This window comes from Ovis canadensis, chromosome 25 (assembly GCF_042477335.2).
Source record: "Ovis canadensis isolate MfBH-ARS-UI-01 breed Bighorn chromosome 25, ARS-UI_OviCan_v2, whole genome shotgun sequence".
In the NCBI taxonomy this organism is placed as follows: domain Eukaryota; kingdom Metazoa; phylum Chordata; class Mammalia; order Artiodactyla; family Bovidae; genus Ovis; species Ovis canadensis.
The window spans coordinates 18,266,957-18,287,165 of NC_091269.1; positions in this window are offsets into that span (position 1 = coordinate 18,266,957).

A 20,209-nucleotide genomic window follows, 5' to 3' on the forward strand; every position below is an offset into this window, starting at 1 on the left:
ACTCAGTATGTATTAGATGAATCCATGGCTCAGATGGTAAAGAATCTGCCTGCAATGCAGGAAACCTGGGTTTGATCCCTGGGCTGGGAAGAGACCCTGGAGGAAGGCATGGCAAGCCACTCCAGTATTCTTGCCTGGAGAATCCCCATGGACAGGGGAGTGTGATGGGCTACAGTCCATGGGGTCACAAAGAGTTGGACACTACTGTATGACTAAGCACACACAGCGCACGTGAATTTATAGATCTATGTTTATTTTTATATTTCACATGTTCATTTTCCAGGCTAGTAGAAACTAGTCAGAATTACACACGCACAATTTTTTTTTTTCTGTTAAACTGCACATTTTTCTCATTCAGGTGCAATCTGAAACGTCTAACAAAGAAATTTCACTGAGAAACAGTCTAGGCTTCCCTTTCAATTCAGCAAACATTCCCCTCACTTTCACCTTTGAATAAATGGGTGAATTAATTTTCTTATCCAGGGACTAGAAGCCGGGAACCAGTTGGCTCTCCGGTAGATGTCCCAAAATGAATGGGCTGTGGTCCATGAGGAGGATGCACTATTCTGATGGGTAACAAAGCTGAAGGAACTGAAGTTAGGAGTCAGTCACTGAAACCAAAGTTCTGTCTTTCCCAGGAGAGTTTTACTGTTTTTATTATTATTAAATTTTTTTGGCTGCACAATGTGGCTTGTGGGACTTTAGTTCCCTGACTAGGGATTGAACCTGGGCTCTCAGCAGTGAGGGTGATGTCCTAACCCACTGGACCATCAGCATATTCCTGAGGAGAGTTTTAGAAGAGCAAAGAATTTCATATCTTTTAAAACCCAAAAGATGCCTTTTGGACAGGTCAAGTTTGAAAGGATACCTGATCTGTGGTGATGCTCTGTGGTTGACAGAAGCACAGAGCACAATATAAGCAGAGCACCAGCAAGGTTTGGAACACAAATAATTCATGAGCAACAGTGTTCCCAGGACTGGAGGGACTTCCCTCTACTTCTAGGTCCCATGTGTTCATATCACTTTAGAGGAAGGATTCTCATATGTCAGGGAGAATATCCAAGTCACCATGAACTGTAGAGCCCCTTCAAATGTATTTAGTTGCACCATGGAGGGGCAGGTGGGTTGGGGAGCAGACACAGTTACCACCTACCACCCAGGCCCGTCAGTGTGGAAACCACTGCCTGGGTGAGGGGCTGCTGCAGAGCCGGGTTGGATGCATGCATGCTGGCATCTTGGTGCAGAAGAAAGCTAAGGACAAGCAAGGGGCTTCCCATGCGGTGCTAGTGATGAAGAAGCTGCCTACCAATGCAGGAGATATAAGAGATATGGATTCAATCCCTGGGTGGGGAAGATCCTCTGGAGGACAGTATGGCAACTCTCTCTAGAATTCTTGCCTGGAAAATCCCATCGACAGGGGAGCCTGGCAGGCTACAGTCCATAGGATCACAAAGAGTTGGACATGGCTGAAGTGACTTAGCACACACGCACACACATTTATTGCAATGGTCTTATCAGAGATGACACTTGATTAGTTAATGAGAGTGGTGTCCTAGTCCTTCTCAGTACATCCAGTTCTGTGTTCTTAGACCTTTGAATACAGTCAAAGCTTATTCAATAGCTTATTCAGGATCAGAAGATGATACAATTGAAGGGATCAGGTAATTCCATGCCCTTATTTGCACATGTGACTTACAGGGTGTGTCTTGTATACAGTACATACACATCGTTTCCCCTGGCTAACTTCCTTTGTGAAAAGTATGTCTGTTCTTATTCTATATATAGAATATAGACTCTATGCTAAAGATAGTTTGATATTAAGAAGTAGGATTCCAGAAGACCTTTCCTTGGGGGACACTGAAATGAAATCAAAGTGAGGATATGGAGAAGTGAGGGAAAGCATGACACCCTGAGTCCCTTCACCCTCCACAAAAACTGCTTCTCCACCTGTTAGTTCCTAGTGGATGGGCTGAGAGGAAAGAGGACTTTGAACAGAAAGACCAGGAGTTCACGTCTAGGCTTGAGGGAAAGATGTTCGGATGATGCAAATAAGCTTTGAGGATAGAAGAATCCATTATCAAGGTTTTGGGTGCTTGGGAGGTTTATTCGTTTTTATGGCCACCTAAAAAGTACTGCCAAATTCAGACTGAAATTGAAGAAAGTAGAGAAAAACACTAGACCATTCAGGTATGACCTAAATCAAATCCCTTATGATTATACAGTGGAAGTGAGAAATAGACTTAAGGGCCTAGATCTGATAGATAGAGTGCCTGATGAACTATGGATGGAGGTTCGTGACATTGTACAGGAGACAGGGATCAAGACCATCCCCATGGAAAAGAAATGCAAAAAAGCAAAATGGCTGTCTGGGGAGGCCTTACAAATAGCTGTGAAAAGAAGAGAGTTGAAAAGCAAAGGAGAAAAGGAAAGATATAAGCATCTGAATGCAGAGTTCCAAAGAATAGCAAGAAGAGATAAGAAAGCCTTCCTCAGGGATCAATGCAAAGAAATAGAAGAAAAGAACAGAATGGGAAAGACTAGAGATCTCTTCAAGAAAATTAAAGATACCAAGGGAACTTTTCATGCAAAAAATAAAGGACAGAAATGGTATGGACCTAACAGAAGCAGAAGATATTAACAAGAGGTGGCAAGAATGCACAGAAGAACTATACGAAAACAATCTTCACGACCCAGATAATCATGATGGTGTGATCACTCACCTAGAGCCAGATATCCTGGAATATGAAGTCAAGTGGGCCTTAGAAAGCATCACTATGAACAAAGCTAGTGGAGGTGATGGAATTCCAGTTGAGCTGTTTCAAATCCTGAAAGTGGTTGCTGTGAAAGTGCTGCACTCAATATGCCAGCAAATTTGGAAAACTCAGCAGTGGCCACAGGACTGGAAAAAGTCAGTTTTCATTCCAATTCCAAAGAAAGGCAATGCCAAAGAATGCTCAAAGTACCGCACAATTGCACTCATCTCACACACTAGTAAAGTACTGCTCAAAATTCTCCAAGCCAGGCTTCAGGAATACGTGAACTGTGAACTTCCTGTTGTTCAAGGTGGTTTTAGAAAAGGCAGAGGAACCAGAGATCAAATTGCCAACATCCGCTGGATCATGGAAAAAGCAAGAGAGTTCCAGAAAAACATCTATTTCTGCTTTAGTGACTATGGCAAATCCTTTGGCTATGTGGATCACAATAAACTGTGGAAAATTCTGAGAAAGATGGGAATACCAGACCACCTGACCTGCCTTTTGAGAGATCTGTATGCAGGTCAGGAAGCAACAGTTAGAACTGGACATGGAACAACAGACTGGTTCTAAATAGGAAAAGGAGTACGTCAAGGCTGTATATTGTCACCCTGCTTATTTAACTTATATGCAGAGTACATCATGAGAAACGCTGGACTGGAAGAAACACAAGCTGGACTCAAGATTGCCGGGAGAAATATCAATCACCTCAGATAGGCAGATGACACCACCCTTGTGGCAGAAAGTGAAGAACTATAAAGCCTCTTGATGAAAGTGAAAGAGGAGAGTGAAAAAGTTGGCTTAAAGCTCAACATTCAGAAAACGAAGATCATGGCATCTGGTCCCATCACTTCATGGGAAATAGATGGGGAAACAGTGGAAACAGTGGCAGACTTTATTTTGGGGGGCTCCAGAATCACTGCAGATGGTGACTGCAGCCATGAAATTAAAAGACACTTACTCCTTGGAAGAAAAGTTATGGCCAACCTAGATAGTATATTCAAAAGTAGAGACATTACTTTGCCAACTAAGGTCCGTCTAGTCAAGGCTATGGTTTTTCCTGTGGTCATGTATGGATGTGAGATTTGGACTGTGAAGAAGGCTGAGCACCGAAGTATTGATACTTTTGAACTGTGGTGTTGGGGAAGACTCTTAAGAGTCCCTTGGACTGCAAGGAGATGCAACCAGTCCATTCTGAAGATCAGCCCTGGGATTTCTTTGGAAGGAATGATGCTAAAGCTGAAGCTCCAGTACTTTGGCCACCTCATGTGAAGAGTTGACTCGTTGGAAAAGACTCTGATGCTGGGAGGGATTTGGGGCAGGAGGAGAAGGGGACAACAGAGGATGAGATGGCTGGATGGCATCACTGACTCGATGGGCGTGAGTCTGAGTGAACCCTGGGAGTTGGTGATGGACAGGGAGGCCTGGCGTTCTGCGATTCATGGGGTTGCAGAGTCGGTCATGACTGAGCAACTGAACTGAACTGAACTGAACTAGCTGGGTGGTTCTAGCTCTTGAGATTGTGGTCATGGTATTGGTTGGGCTGCAGTCTTCCAAGGACTTGACTTCGAGATGGTGCACTCACATGGCTGCTGTTATTTCTAGAATACTTTATAGGCGATATGAGTCACCCCTACTCAGAATGAGAGGGGACTACAGAGGGTGCAAATCCTGGGAGGTGGAGTCACTCAGGGCAGCCACTATAGTCAGTCATGCCTGATGTCAGCATAGAAGGGTGTAAAAAGCTGCAATTCATTAAAGGTAAGAAAACCCTCATCAAGTGGATAGAGGAATGGGTTGGAACAAGCATTGGATAACAGGAGCCCAGAATCTTAGGGAACTCGGGAGAAGAAGGAGGGGAAGAATATGCAAAGTATTTTCAAGGTGTTCTCAAGCTTAGAAGTAGAATGTTTGTTTGGGGGATGTTAGAAAATTGTGTTTCTCATCTAGAAACCTGGGCACTAAGGTGTGAACTGAGAAGATTGGGATGGCAATGGAGTGATATGAATACCTGTATGCAGGACATGATCCGGAGGAGGTCCATTCTGCAGGTGACCCAGGATGTTGACCATGTGGGGCTTTTGAGAGCTAGTGAGGATCACACAAGTCTTGATGGCAGCACCAAACCAAACAGCCCTGGTGACATGGTTGATGGAGCAAGAGGTGGCAAGGCTTTAAAGCAGAGATATAACCTGTCACAGCAGCTACTCCACTGCACCTACCTTGAGAGAGCAGCAAGACCACAAGTAGGAGTGAGACTTCCTATTGGATTCACCAGCTGCAGCCATGTCAATATTTAGCTGGAGACCAAGTGAAATTCAAAAAAAAGTCCTCATATGTTTCTGTTATTTTGCTTTCCCATCCATCCATCCATCCCATGTTTATTGGTTTTTTACTTTGTGCTTTGATTCACTAGACAAAAAACAAAATAGTTGAATTTTCAATTCATAAAACTGTGTTTTTCCCAAATCAAGACCACAGTATTCTGTCTTGAGTGTGTAACCACAGTAACCAAGGAGAAGGGAGCTAGTATTTGTTGAAGGTGAAAGTCACACAATTAACAAATGCACGTGAGTGAGTGAGTGAAGTCGTTCATTCGTATCCGACTCTTTGTGACCCCATGGACTGTAGCCTAACCAGGTTCCTCCATCCATGGGATTTTACAGGCAAGAATACTGTAGTTGGTTGCCATTTCCTTCTCCAGGAGATCTTCCTGACCCAGGGATTGAAGCCAGGTCTCCCGCACTGTAGGCATATGCTTTACTGTCTGAGCCACCAGGCAAACCTGAAACTAAATTCAGGTTAGTCAGTCTGTCTATGCCCTTTGGATCACATCACCGAAAATGATTTATTTTTTTACTTAGGTCAGCAGCTGTCTGTCTCCTGATCCTCATTGTTGTTGCTTCTTTTGAGAAGTCTCCTTGCCCCCAGGCATACCTGAAATAACTCCAAAGAAAATTACATGACAATATCTCCATTCCTTAAAGAAAAGTCAGATGTAAGTAACCGTTGGTAAACATCTATATTGGTCTCATACATAATTGTAAAGATTCCTATTAAATTATGGACAATCAAGCAAAATTCTTTTTGGTGTGTGTACAAAAGAAATACTTATAAACAGAACTTTGGTTAATAGATATAATTCTCAACAGATAATATGTTTATAATACTCAATATACAATATGAGCATAATATAATACTCTCTACAAGTTGTGTTTCCACATTTAAAAATTTTTATTTTATATTGTAGTATAGTTGATTAATAATGTGTCAGTTTCAGGTGCATAGTGAAGTGACTCAGTTATAGCTATATATATATATATATATATATATATATATATATATATTTATTCTTTAAATTCTTTTCCCATTTAGGCTGTTACATAATATTGAGCAAAGTTCCCTGTGCTGTGCAGTAGCATTATCCATATTGTTATAAGCTGATTTGCGTCCCCCCAAAATTCATGTACTGAAGCTCTAACTCTCATACTTCAGACTGTGTGACAATATTTGGAGACGGGATCTTTAAAGAGGTAACTAAATTGAAATGAGGGGCTTGAGGTCGGCCCTAATCAAAAAAAAAACTAGTGACCTTATAAGAAGAGGAGATTAGGATACAAATAAGCACAGAGGGAAGCTCATAGGAGGATCGTGGAAAGACACAGGGAGAAGGTGGCTACCGGGGTCCAGCCCTGGTGGATCCAGGGTGATTCGAAGGTGGGGACGGAGTCGGCGTCTTTGGAAAAATACATATTTAATCACAGATATAGAGAGATTAGAAATGGATAGTGTAGTAGGAAGATTAGTGGAGAAAAAGAGGCTGAATAACTTGGATTACGTGGAATAGCATCCATGCTCCAGATGGGAATTCAGCCAGAAAAACGGGAGCAAGAAAGAAGCGACATGGGGGAATCAGTCTTTCTGAAAACTGATCCGATTTCTTTATTTTTGGGTTTTCTTATATACCTTTTGTTACACATAGGGATGAATACAGAGTCACGCGGGGGTCAGCAGTCCTGACCTTTATCAAAATCAGATGCTTCACATAAATGTATAAAAAAAGGTACATCATCTTCTGGCCATGAGTGAGACCTGCTGACATTTTATGATCCTTTCTTTCTGATAACCAAAAAACTTATTTCTTCCAAGGGTGTTTTTTCTTAAACCAGGCACCACCCTCCAAATAAAGTTACATTCCTATAGGGTGAGGGTGTAGTGAGTTACAGTCAAGAAAGGAATTTATTTAACCCAAGGTTAACATGATTAGTCTTAAAGGTTAATACTTATTTCTCCTATATGCTTAAAGGTTAATACTTATTTCTCCTATATGTTAGCTATATTCATTATAAGGATAGGGAACGAAACATGGAGATTTAGCAGCAAACATCAGCCCAACAAATGAAAATCCTTTCACCAATGCTCCCCTTAAGATCTATTTAGTCTTAAGATATGATAAAGTTACATTCTTACATAGCAAGGACACAGTGATTTATAACAAAGTACAGTGATCTATTACAAAAAAGAAAATCCATTAACTCAAAAAGTCTAGTATTGCTAACATCAAAAACTACCATATTTCCTTTTCTGTAGTCCAAATACATTGATTAATATATTCCCAGGTGCCTAAGGATATGGAGGCCTGGCGGCAATCATTGACTCAAGCAGAAGAAAAAGCCCTATGCTAATTAAGACTCTCAAAATACTCCAAAACTCTCTGTGCTGCTTATGGTTGAGAGGTAGTAAACAATCATGTGGCAGGAGTATGGATAATCCTGTCACACAAGCTAGTCTGTCAGCAGAGAGGTTTGACCTGAGACATCCTTGTCCCACCCAGAGCAGGGAATTAGCAGCAATTATTGACACAACAAATGAAGAACCCTTCACCAATATAATTCCTAACCAACCCATTATACTAATAATTTCTAATTCCCCAAAAGAATTTGCCTTCAGTAAGTCTAAAACATCTCATGCCTCTCAGATTGGGAGGCTATAAACAATCACATGTGGCCGGACGAACCTATACAGGCGGGCTAGATAACCTTCAGAGGAGTCCGTAAACACTCTTGTCACGCCCAAGGATTTTTATTGCCTTGGAGCTGCACGTTTACTCCTTCTCCAAGAAAAACAGTTATGGGGGAGAGCCCCCCGTAAAGTCAGAGGTGTAGGTGAGAGCATAAAACAGACTCTGGTTTGGGGGTTAGATGCTCGGGAACAGGGGGTTTCCTGAGGCTTGATCACGCCTTTGCGTATGCCAAGCCTCCTTCCTGACCTTTGCCATGGGCGGAATTCCTCACACTGGCCCCCGGCAGGTGGCCACTGACAGGACAAGGTGAGAGAGCTCGGAAAGAACCACCCCTGCCGACACCGTAATCTTGGACTTCCACCCTCCAGAACGGTGAGCAATAAATGTCTTATTGTTTAAACTGCCCACTTTGCGGTATTTTGTTATAACAGCCTCAGCAAATTAATACACGTTTTACAGATGAGGGGATTCACCAGTTGAGAAATGAAATGCCGCAAGGGTATGAGCCCCTCTCAGGCTCAGATGTGGGCCCACCCGACCAGGAAGCCATGTCCTGCACCCCACCAACAGAATATGCTCCAGGGAAATGATAAATGCTAGCTGTGATTTTACACCCCTCCCTGGGTTCTCTCACCAGCCCTCTTCACGAGAAGCCCTTCTCAGGTTTGCAGAGTAGACCATGCCGAGCCTCTTGTGCTATTTGCTGGCTGGACTCCCACTGTGCACTTTGAGAATTCAACTGCCAGCTTAATTTTTAATATTATCTATAAAAGCTTCTTGAATAATTCTGAAGATCCAAGAGAATATTTTTCTTCCTAAGACATGCTTGTCATAAACAAGGTATTTTACTGTTTTTAGAAAGGAAATTGATGGCTGGAGTTTCATTTATTAGTCACAGCAAAGCCTGAGAACCCCTGTGGCCACCCCTTCAAGCCTAAAACCTTGGAATACACACGGGCTTCATCTGGCAGAACCAGCTCTGGTCAGCTCTAGTTACTGACACAACCAGTATCCATACCCACAGTGTGTGCCGTGCAAAGAAAACCGGCCTGTTGGGTTCAGGACTGTGCCAAAGACACACCCTCATGCTCCCCCAGATTTCTTTTGCTCCAATCTTGGTCACGCCCTCCTTCACTGAAATTCAACCAGAACCAGAAACCAGTGCAGCAACCGGTTTGCACAGAGGGTGGCTCTAGAGCCACATGGGGTTTATTATTGGCCACCTTGCAAACAAAGGAGCCGAGGACTGTTTTCAGTTCCAGAGGGGTCTGATGGCTAAGTGTGCAGTCAGGCGCCTGGTGGCTGTGTAGGCAAGCTTGCTCTCACTCTGGCTGTGCCCTGGGCACTAGTCACTGCTGCCTCCCCAGCTTCTGATATTTGGCCTTAGTATTTCTAGCTTTAAAAAAAAATATTTCATTTTATTCAAGTATAGTTGATTCACAACACCGTGTTAGTTTCTGCTGTACAGTGAGGAGATTCAGGTATAAATGCGTGTGTACTAAGTTGGGCCAGTCATGTCCGACTCTTTGTGATGCTGTGGACTGTTGCCTGACTGGCTCCTCTGTTCATGGGATTCTCCAGGCAAGAATGCTGGAGTGGGTTGCCATGCCCTCCCCCAGGGGGTCTTCCCGACCCAGAGATAAGCCCATGTCTCCCGTGTCTCCTGCATTGGCAGGCGGATTCTTTGCCATTAGCACCACCATATATATATGTGGGCTTCCCTGGTGGCTCAGATGGGAAAGAATCTGCCTGCAATGAAGGAGACTCCAGTATTCTTGTCTGGAGAATTCCATGGGCAGAGGAACCTGGTGGCTACAGTCCATGGGGTCTCAAAGAGACATGACTGAGGGACTTATACATAGGTACACACACACACACACACACACACACACACACATTCTTCTTCATATTCTTTTCCATTACGGCTTTACACAGGATATTGAATATAGTTATCTGTAATATTTCTACCTTTGTAATGTTGATGCTTTTTTGGACCCTAGGGTCTCAGAACTCAGCGCTTGGCCTCTCCTTTCCTGGGTCTGTGCACCTCTTGCCTGAAATGTCTGCCCATGAGGAGCGCTTGCACCCCTTGTGCTCACCCACAGAGTCCAACCAGCACAGTCCTCAGTGCAGTGCTTAACAATAGCATTTCTCCCACATGGTTTTCTCTATTCATTTTTTCAGATGTTAATCTGCACAGCGTGTGATCTTAATTCCCTGACCGGGGATCAAGCCTGCACCCCTGCATTAGGAGTGTGGAGACTTAACCTCTGGACCACCAGGGACGTCCTTTCAGTCTCCACTATTTATATTGAGAAGTGCACTGTCTGAGGAGGAAGGACAAGGGTGTAGAGTTTCCTTTGTATTACTCTAAACCTGGTGGAGGTTGTTTTTTTGAGTTCTCCCTGGTGACCAGCGCAGTTTTAACTTTCATTAAATCTGTGTAACTTGGGTTCTTCCTCTTTCATTATGTTCATTTCATCCTAGTCATTTAAACACCTCCTTTGACTCACAGAGACATTCAACAGTTAAGGGCTCAAGCAAGTCAGGTCAAACCAGGCAACTTCTACTCCTTTCCAGGAACAGAACAAAGTCACCTGAGGTGCTTGGCTGTCCTCGAGTCCTTTTTCTTCTGACAGTCTTTCTGTGTCTTTTCATTTATTCTGTATATTTTTTAAACTCTCAGGACTCTATTATAGGAATTAAATGAAAAGAAAACTAATATTTCTAGCATCACAAAACCTTTCTCGCTGCTCATTTTCATTTACGAAGTTATTTCAAATGAATACATTTGAAGGCATTCCTTTGGAGTACAGGAATTCTGTCTGTGAGATCGAAGGGCAGAGTTCAAAATTTATAGAATCTAGATTCCAATGGCTACCAGACACAGTCTATATTGCTAGGGAAGAACAGTTCAGAAGAACTCAGCCTGAAGTTCCGATATCTGGTTTCCTGCCCTTGCTTGTGAGGTCCAGAGCTCCAGGCTCAGTCCCAGGCCTGTGTGGGTGCAGCAACTCAGGGAGTCATTGCTAAGAGGCCTGCCTATAAACTGCATCTCTCTTCACCTTCCAGCCCTACAGAGCCCCACTGAGAGGGCCTGGGAGGAGGCAATACCGTAGGGTCTGAGGATCACAGGGAGGGCTCTTCCCAGGGCAAGTGATGGCCATACCTCTGGCCGGACCCACAAAGACCCTTGTGATGTAGTTCAGTAAAGGCGATGGAAAAGGGTCTCCAGACAGTAATAACACTATAAAATATTTTGTGTGTGTGTGCTAAGTGGCTTTAGTCATGTCCAACTCTTTACAACCCCAGTGACTGTAGCCCACCAGCCTCCTCTGTCCATGGGATTTTCCAGGCAAGAACACTGGAGCAGGCTGTCATGCCCTCCTCCAGGGGATCTTCCTGACCCAGGGATCTTATGTCTCCTGTGTTGGCAGACAAGTTCCATACCACTAGCACTACCTGGAAAGCGCATAAAATATTTCACAATGAGAATTAAAACTTTCCAATTTTTACTGTTTAGGAAACCATCTAAATGAACAAACCTTTACAATTACATAAAAAATTTTAAACATAAAATATTTGATTATTAACAAGTCCTTATGTTAACAAAGGAACTCAATCACTGTTTATGGAATTGATGTAATGAATGGACAAAATGACTTTAGCAATATACAGGTATGAAGATACTATTTTAGTGGGACATGAATGCCACTTCTCAAATTCTTAAACCTTCCCTCTATAATCCACCTAATATCTAAATAAACATAAAAAAAGCTTACAAAAGGATAATTTTACCTCAGTCTTTAAAAAAAAAACTTCCAAACTGTTGTGGGTTTTCTATTCTCTTTTTTTCTTCTTAATTCTCAGGTTTTATTATCTTACGCACATTTGCAATCCTCTCCGCTTGATAGCTCAAGACGTTAGAGGCCTACTTCTTCTGTCTTTTCTGAATGATCAGGATCTCCTCGTGTAGTCTGTGCAACCCAGACCGAGTCAGTGATCAAGGACTGCTCTGTGACATGCTGCTGAAGGCTTGCTTTTCTAAAAGTGTCATTATTAAAATTACCACCTTGTTTTGCTGTCTCGCGTATGTGTGATTGTTTGCCGGCAGGTTATAAGGTACAGTGAAAACCTTTCATTCTTGAGAGTTACCAGCTGGGTGACTTTCAGTCCCTCAGAACTGCTGTTTCCTAATCTATAAAGCTGGGGAAATAATGGTGCACATTTCAATTTTTTGAGTATTAAATATGACAACACATACCAAATGCTTAGGAAACTGTGAGCTTCATAAGTGTGGCACTAATGTGTTGAAGTTTTGTGATCAAAAGAAGGGGGAACAGGGAGGAGAGTCTTTTGGGGGCACAAGGTTGCTCTGAACCATCCTCTGATTCTTCTTGAAGGATGGGGGTTGACGTTCTCCAATCCAGAAGCTCGTCCTCAGGCACCCCTGACTTGCTATTGTGCTTTGCACATCCTGTTACTCCCCCCTCAGGCTTTGTTTATTTTTCCCCTGAAGTCCCACCACCACCACCACCCTGCCAGTCCCTTGCCTCCCCTACCCTCCAACCCACGCCCCTCATGCCCTATTCTTCCCAACTGTTGCTGATCCCCCTTAAGGGGAAACACCCCTATTTCTATTCCTGTAATGGAAATGAAGTAATGGAGAGGAGCTACACTCCACCCCCATTATAGTTATTTTATAGATATTTACTCTCTTGCTGGGATTATAAACTCCTGCAAATCCAGATACTGCTCTAAGCCTATCTGTACACATATTGCCACTGTTCTTGCTTGGGATTGCTCCACTCAATGACTGGGCCAATAATTGTATCCCTTCCCCTCTAAAATCAAACTAATGACACAATTTCACTGTGCCGAGGGCAGTATCCAGCTTTTAACACTTTCTAGGTGCACATGACAGAGAAAGCGAGCCTCCCGTTATAGCATCCCTTCTCAAAGAGGGGCTTGGGCGTCGTTGGCCTTCAGATGTGCACACATTCGTCCAAAGCATTACACAGCCCCTGCAAACCCAGCAGCAGACTGTCAGCCCCATTTGAATGCATGAAAAGTCCTTTCTCTTCCCCATTGTAGGATTGTGGGCAATCCTTCCCTCAGCTGGAAAGATCTAGAAAGGAGAGGTGATTGCAGTTTCTAGAAGGGAAGAAGACAATTCTGTCATTTCAGAATTACTGGCCCAGGCGATTACAGCTGCTAGAAAAGGATTGTGTGGTAAGTTCTTATCTTCAGGGTGGCTGAAAAACTAGAGGAGGTCAGGGTTTTGCAATAGCTAAGAGGGATTTCTAAAGAGTCCTTATCATCTGCGAGGATGTGGGCAGCTGGGAAATGTCTGGCCTGGGGAGTTTCTGTGATGTGTATTTGGGGAGGGAAGTTGGAAACATATGAGTTGCTACAAGGGCCTGGGGAGGAGAATTTTTTTATGGGAAGGGTCAGAACAGCTGGGAGGGCACATCATCATTGGGAGGCTGCAGCAGCTCTGAGGGAATGGAAATGGAGCTATTTCCCCTTAAGGGGGATCAGCAACAGCTAGGAAGAGGGGGTCACCAGGGGAGTGGATTGGAGGGTAGGGGAGTCAGAGGACTGGCGGAGTGGTGGTGGTGGGGGTGGGACTTCAGGGGAAAAATAAACAAAGACTGAGGACGGAAAGGGTCCCTCAATGTTGCTCAGCCTTGTATAGCATCTGTCCTCAGCATTCATAGTGGTTCCAGTTTTTCTGCCCCAGAGAGCTCCCAGTGCAAATTTACCTGCTATCCTTCTAACAGCTCTCCCAGGGCAGTGGGGTGAGGGGGGATGTCATTTTTCTCCAGGGGCTTATGTATATATAAATCACTATTCACTCTTTTCTGTTGTAATAATCCTGCTAGACCAGTTTAATTTGCTAAAAATATTTAAATATCTATCAATAACATTTGTGCAAGATGATACCTTTACTAGAAATAAATATTAAAGATGTAAAAAAATGCACAGTCATACTTCATGATATGTGTTCCTGGGAAAGTTCTGTAGAAAAAGGATTTGAGCCAATCAAGTAACATTTAAGTTTTACTTCACAAGCTTGTTATTTAACTCAAAATGTGCACACAGGTCACCAGCACTATGCTAGGTTTTAGCAAATAGCTCATTAAGATGCAAATAACCATGAGTCAGATTTAATAAATTTATAGGTGTGACTACTTTTAACCATCATAATTTTGAAATATAATGCAATTCCTTAAAACAAATGAAACAATGGCATAATAAATTAAAATGAATACCTATGTAACCATCATTTAGGTCAAGAAATAGAACATCTGAACCAACACCACAGTTCAAAAGCATCAATTCTTCAGTGCTCAGCTTTCTTCACAGTCCAACTCTCACATCCATACATGACCACTGGAAAAACCATTGTCTAGACTAGCTGGACCTTTGTTGGCAAAGTAATGTCTCTGCTTTTGAATATGCTATCTAGGTTGGTCATAACTTTCCTTCCAAGGAGTAAACGTCTTTTAATTTCGTGGCTGCAATCACCATCTGCAGTGATTTTGGAGCCCCCCAAAATAAAGTCAGCCACTGTTTCCACTGTTTCCCCATGTATTTCCCGTGAAGTGATGGGACCAGATGTCATGATCTTAGTTTTCTGAACACTGAGCTTTAAGTCAACTTTTTCACTCTCCTCTTTCACTTTCATCAAGAGGCTTTTTAGTTCCTTTTCACTTTATGTGAAGAAAACTGAGCACTGAAGAATTGATGCTTTTGGACTATGGTGTAGGAGAAGACACTTGAGAGTCCCTTGGACTGCAGGAAGATCAAACCAGTCCATCCTAAAGGAAATCAGTCCTGGGTGTTCACTGGTAGGACTGATGCTGAAGCTGAAGCTCCAATACTTTGGCCACCTCATGCGAAGAGTTGACTCATTGGAAAAGACCCTGATGCTGGGAGGGATTGGGAGCAAGAGGAGAAGGGGATGACAGAGAATGAGATGGCTGGATGGCATTACTGACTCAATGGATATGAGTTTGGGTAAACTCTGGGAGTTGCTGATGGACAGGGAGGCCTGGCATGCTGCGATTCATGGGGTTGCAAAGAGTTGGACATGACTGAGCGACTGAACTGAAGTGAATTGAACATGAGAAGCCCCATATGGCCCCTCTCCTTCCCAAATGTAACAATTATCCTCAATTACTTTGCTATCTAACACTGTTTACTTCTGCCCATTTCTTTAGAAATGCAGTTTATTGCATATACATCAAATTCAATAGTTTACTTTTTTTTTTTTTTTTTGGTGTCTGGCTTCTTTCACTTCTCTTTCTATTTGTGAAGTTCATTATTGTCCTTGTATTTATCTGTAGTTCACTCATTTTCTTTACTAAGTAGTAATAGCATAAATTACAAAATTAACCCATGCATTTACTGTTTTCGACATTTAGATAATTTCCAGTTTGAGCTCTTATAAAGCTGCTGTTGAACATATGGGCACATGCACAGAAACACATGGTGCACAGGCAGAGCCGTGAGCAGAAATCGTTTCCGACACGAAGCATTTCATAGTTGGTAGATGACCTTCCACACTCTTTCCTGGAAACCCTGTGTGTCCAGGAAGCCTTGTGTGTCCTGGGCTGCCTAGACGCCAAATACAAGCAACTTGGATCCCTGGGCCACCACTTGGAAGGGCGCTGCCTTGGAGAGCCATTTGATCTGCAGTGGATTTTGCGTGACTAAAGATTCACTCCTATGTTTCTAGACATCAAGATTTTGAGTTTATTTATCACTCTAGCACAGCCTGGCCTAATCTGACCAATAGAAACAATATAAACATTTCTTTTCAGAAGTATCTTTTACAATCAAAATTAATGATTGATTTTCACATCTGAAATTTTCATCAAGTTAATGGGAACTCTTGTTGAGTTAAAAAAAAATCATTTATTCTAGTCACCAATAAGCAAGTGACAAAAGAACATCTGGAGACAAGGCACTAATTTCAATATGTGGGACCACGTCTGTGGTCCCTTACCATAGTAGTAGCTGATGGGAGAATCTGGGGTCAGTGATTCATGACAAAGCTGGTGGTCTGGTGACAGTTATATGATTCTCTCATCTTCTCTACTGAGAAACGCCACATTATTTTCTTTGTCAAATATTTTCCCCTAGGCTGGCATCCCTGGTGGGAAAAAAAAGCACTGTGGATGGGTACACTCAGGGCTCAGTCAGGAAAACAGCCCTTCCAAGGTATAGGGTGAAGGAAGGAAGATTTCACAAGCCTTAGAACTGCAGGAGAGAGGGAAACAGCCACTAAGCCTGTCCAGCTGAATCTGGGACAGGGCTCCAGCTGCAGCTTTCGAGAAAACCCAGTTGTCCTGAAGATGTGGGCACCAGCGGAGCCATGAAAGGGAACTTAGGGTATGCTGAATTGGGGGCGTACCCTCTATGGTTCCTGTGAGCTTAGGCTGCTGTGAGCACAACAAGGCGGGCACAGAGCTGGAGGAGAATGAAGGCTCGTCGGGCCCTCTGAGCCTGTCTGCCACCACGTGCAGCCCTATTGCGGTCCTCCACTTCCCAGTCCCCTGGATGGTCCTATCACTGTACAGCCACAGCCTGGAACACACAGTGCAGGATGCTCTGGGGAACATGAGCCCAACCTCAGACGGAAACAGGGGGCCCTTTTGGCATTAGACAACCCAGCTAAGAATCTTTAGTTGATGAGAAGTAATTTTCTTTTTCTTCTTATGTGGCTTTTCAGATCCTAATTCCTCAACCCAGGATTGAACCTGGGCCCTCGGCAGTGAATGTTCAGAATCCCAACCAGTGGACCACCAGGGAACCCTGGAGAAATAATTTTCTAACTAGCAGTCTCTTACAAGATATTTAAAAAGTAGGGCAGTGGTGAAGCAAAGAAGTTTCCTTCAGAGATGAACAGGTCCTAGGTCAACAGTGATGGCTTGGAGAAAGGGCAAACACTTATAGCTACACAACCCACTAACATGAAAGATCCAGTAACTACAGGCTTCTGATTTGGTTCTTTGCTGTTATTTATTTATGGAAGATGGGTAAGTAGTAAAAAGTTACAAATAGTAAAAACAACAACAACAACAAAAACCCTTTATATTGAGTTTGATAATGGAAATTATACCCTGGCCAGGAATGTATTAATCAAAAAGTTATTTTAACTTATTTCTTGAATACGTTAAAAGATGGGTGAAAGGTATACAGTATAAAGTTTCTACTATATTAGTACCAAAATAAAAATTTATGATATTAGCACATTTGAAAATTTGCTAGTAGAACAGGTAAAAGAGCTTTATTTAAAAAAAAAAATACAAGAAAATGTGGTGGGGATAAAGAGTTTAGTGAAGCAAGGGTCCTGCTTTTTAGGCGATTAAGAGCAAGTGTGAGTAGGTTACGTCAACAAAGTGCTATGACAGGGATTAAGCATAAACGCATCTTCCTAAGGGCATTGGGTCACACTCCCCAGAGGAGGTAACATTTGAACTGAGACCCATGTGGTCAACATTAGCAGGTGAGAGGAAGAGCGGGAGGCTTGCAGGCTCTCAAGCGTTGGAGAGGTGCCCAGGTCCCTGGGGCCGCGGGGGGTGGGGTAGGTGGGGGTGGATGGGTGTCAGTAGGGATGGGGTGGATGCTGGAAGACCCAGAGGAGGAGCTCCAGTGTGGTGGGTGAATGCATACAGCTGGGCTGGAGAGCTACGTAGGCACCAGATCTTAAGAGTGGAAAAAAAATTTTTTTTTCCCACAAATGACAGCATTTCCCAAACTTACCAGATACAAAGGAAACATTGCACAAACTGAGCCATCCTGGTAGATACAGATGGGAGTACAGGAGGGGTAAGGCGTCCTCAGAGAGTGGAGAAATGGTCTTTCTTATTAATTGCTGCAGGACTCATGTGTTCTCAAAATATTTTATAAAAGCATAAAACAGAAAACAGTAGCCTACTATTTTCCTTGCATGATGTAAATTGTGGGGTATAAAGATGAACAAAATAAAGTTCCTGACCTCTTGGGGCTTGAAAGGGAGATAGACAGTAAACAAACAAGAAAATACATTAGATGATCTATTGATTTATTGCAGGATTCACTGATTGACTGTACACTTGGAGGGGCCTCCCACAGCCCTGGTCTCAGTCAGCACTGAGTTCTAGCACCCCACCCCCCACCTTTGGACTTGATACCATGGGCTGCAGAAGAGCCTACTAATAGTGAACAATTAGTTCTGGGAATTTTAGGTAAGGCTGCAGGGGGTTGATTAAATTGGATCTAGAAAGATGGGCCAAAACAAGTGGAATGGGACAATACGTGACATAAAAAAGGGAACAAATCAAAGTCAGTGGCTACGGGATACAAAAACTACCATATGGCTGAAGGCAGGGGAGACCCACATTTTGTAGGGCCTGAAGCTGATCACATTTGGGGCCTTATTTAAGAGAAAGGATAAACATTTAAGAATAGAAAATTAGGTACAAAAATATCGATTTAAAATGAGACATGCGTCACAACAAGCTATGCAATTTAAAAGGCCAACAGACACCATAGACTTTAAAAGCATCCAGAAGAAAACATTTAATAAACCTCCTGACACACATGGATCACACTGTTTTTTTCCCACATTTTTTGGCTGCACATCCTCCCCCAAACTTTACTGAGGGTCTAGATTACAGTGAAAAATTGTACATATTTAAGGTGTACAACTTGATGATTTGATGTGTATATATATATATATATATATATATATATATATATATATATATATATAGTGAAATAGTCACCTGTGTGTGTGTTTGTTTTGAGAACACTCAGAATCCACACTTAGTAGATGTAAGGGTACAATACAATATTGCTAACTCTAGTCACATGGGTGTGCATTAGATCTCCTGAATGTATTCATCTTGCATAACTGAAACTTTGTGTTTCTGGAACACCACCTCCCCCACATCCCCCTGCTGCATGCCCTTTGACTACTTTCTCAATCCTATAATTTTGTAATATGTAGAGAACAATGAAAACCTATTTCACTTGCTGGTAAACTTGCTGTTTGTGGTCCTGAGATAGGTTTGCATCCTCACAAACACAGGAATCCACATTAATTCTATGTCATGTGATTTCCTTCAAAAATATATGGTGCCTGAATAAATGTACATGCTGCATTTAGAATTTACTCCTGCCAGGAACTTCCATGTTGACCAGCAGATCTTCCCAACGCAGGGATTGAGCTGGAATCTCTTACATCTCCTGCATTGGCAGGCAGGTTCTTTCCCACTGAGCCACCAGTGAAGTCCCTTATAACAATACTGTGTACTTTTTGATGGAAAGAATAGCCACAAACTAGTTTTTGGCTTCAAGAAACTACAGCCCAAACTCCAGAAAACCTCGTGTTTTCTACTGGAACCAGTGCTGGGGAAAGTGGGAAAGTCCAGATGGAAACCTGTAGGCACATTACTGGCCACCATTTCTATGCCCAGATGGCAAGAAACAAGGTAACTACACAGGGGAATCAAAAATCACACAAATACACCCCATCAGTGTCAGGGCTGTGGAGAGGCAGGCCAGGTGCTCATTCTCTGGGTCAGGTAATTGCAGTGTTGGTGCCTTGAATTTTGCTCCCTTGCCTCCTTCCTTGTCTGACTTTAGTGCCAGCTCTGTATCCATTAAACCCAAATGAAATGTCTAAGTTCACTTTCCTTGGCTTGATGAGCATGATGTCCCCTGCCACATCAAAGCCATTCAATATGAGAAGTTAGAATTAAAACAATATTGGGCTTAGTTGGTAGTGATTAAAATATATGAATTTTTTTCATATAAAATTTTGTCAATTTTGCAAAATTGACAAAAATGTAACCATGTGTTCACACTGCTAGGGCACCCAGGGAGGTTCTCCGCAAATGAGGGCCCTGAATTCAAGTCTTCAGCCTCTTGATAAATCCACTTCTGCATTCCCACCACAGCCACACTTCCAAGGCTCAACTTACTACTCTGGCTTGATTTTGCTTTAAGGACACTGGGTAAGAAAGAACTCAGGCTCTGGAGCCGGACTGCTTGAATCCTGGCACTGCCACTCCCTAGCTTGTGAGACCTCAGCATTTTATCTGGTACCTCTGTGCCTCAGATTTTCTCATCCTGTACCCATAAAATGGGCTTTCCAAATGGCTCAGAGGTTAAGAATCTGCCTGTAATGCAGGAGATCAGGGTTCAATCCCTGGGTCAGGAAGATCCCCTGGAGAAGGAAATGGCAACCCACTCCAGTATTCTTGCCTCAGAAATCCCATGGACAAGAGGAGCCTTGCGGGCTTTGGTCCATGGCATTGGAAAAAGAGACAGGCACGACTGAAAGACTAACACTTCCACCCATAAAATGGTACAACTGATGATGAGATGACAGTAACTAGCTCATGCAGTGGAGAAAGCAATGGCACCCCACTCCAGC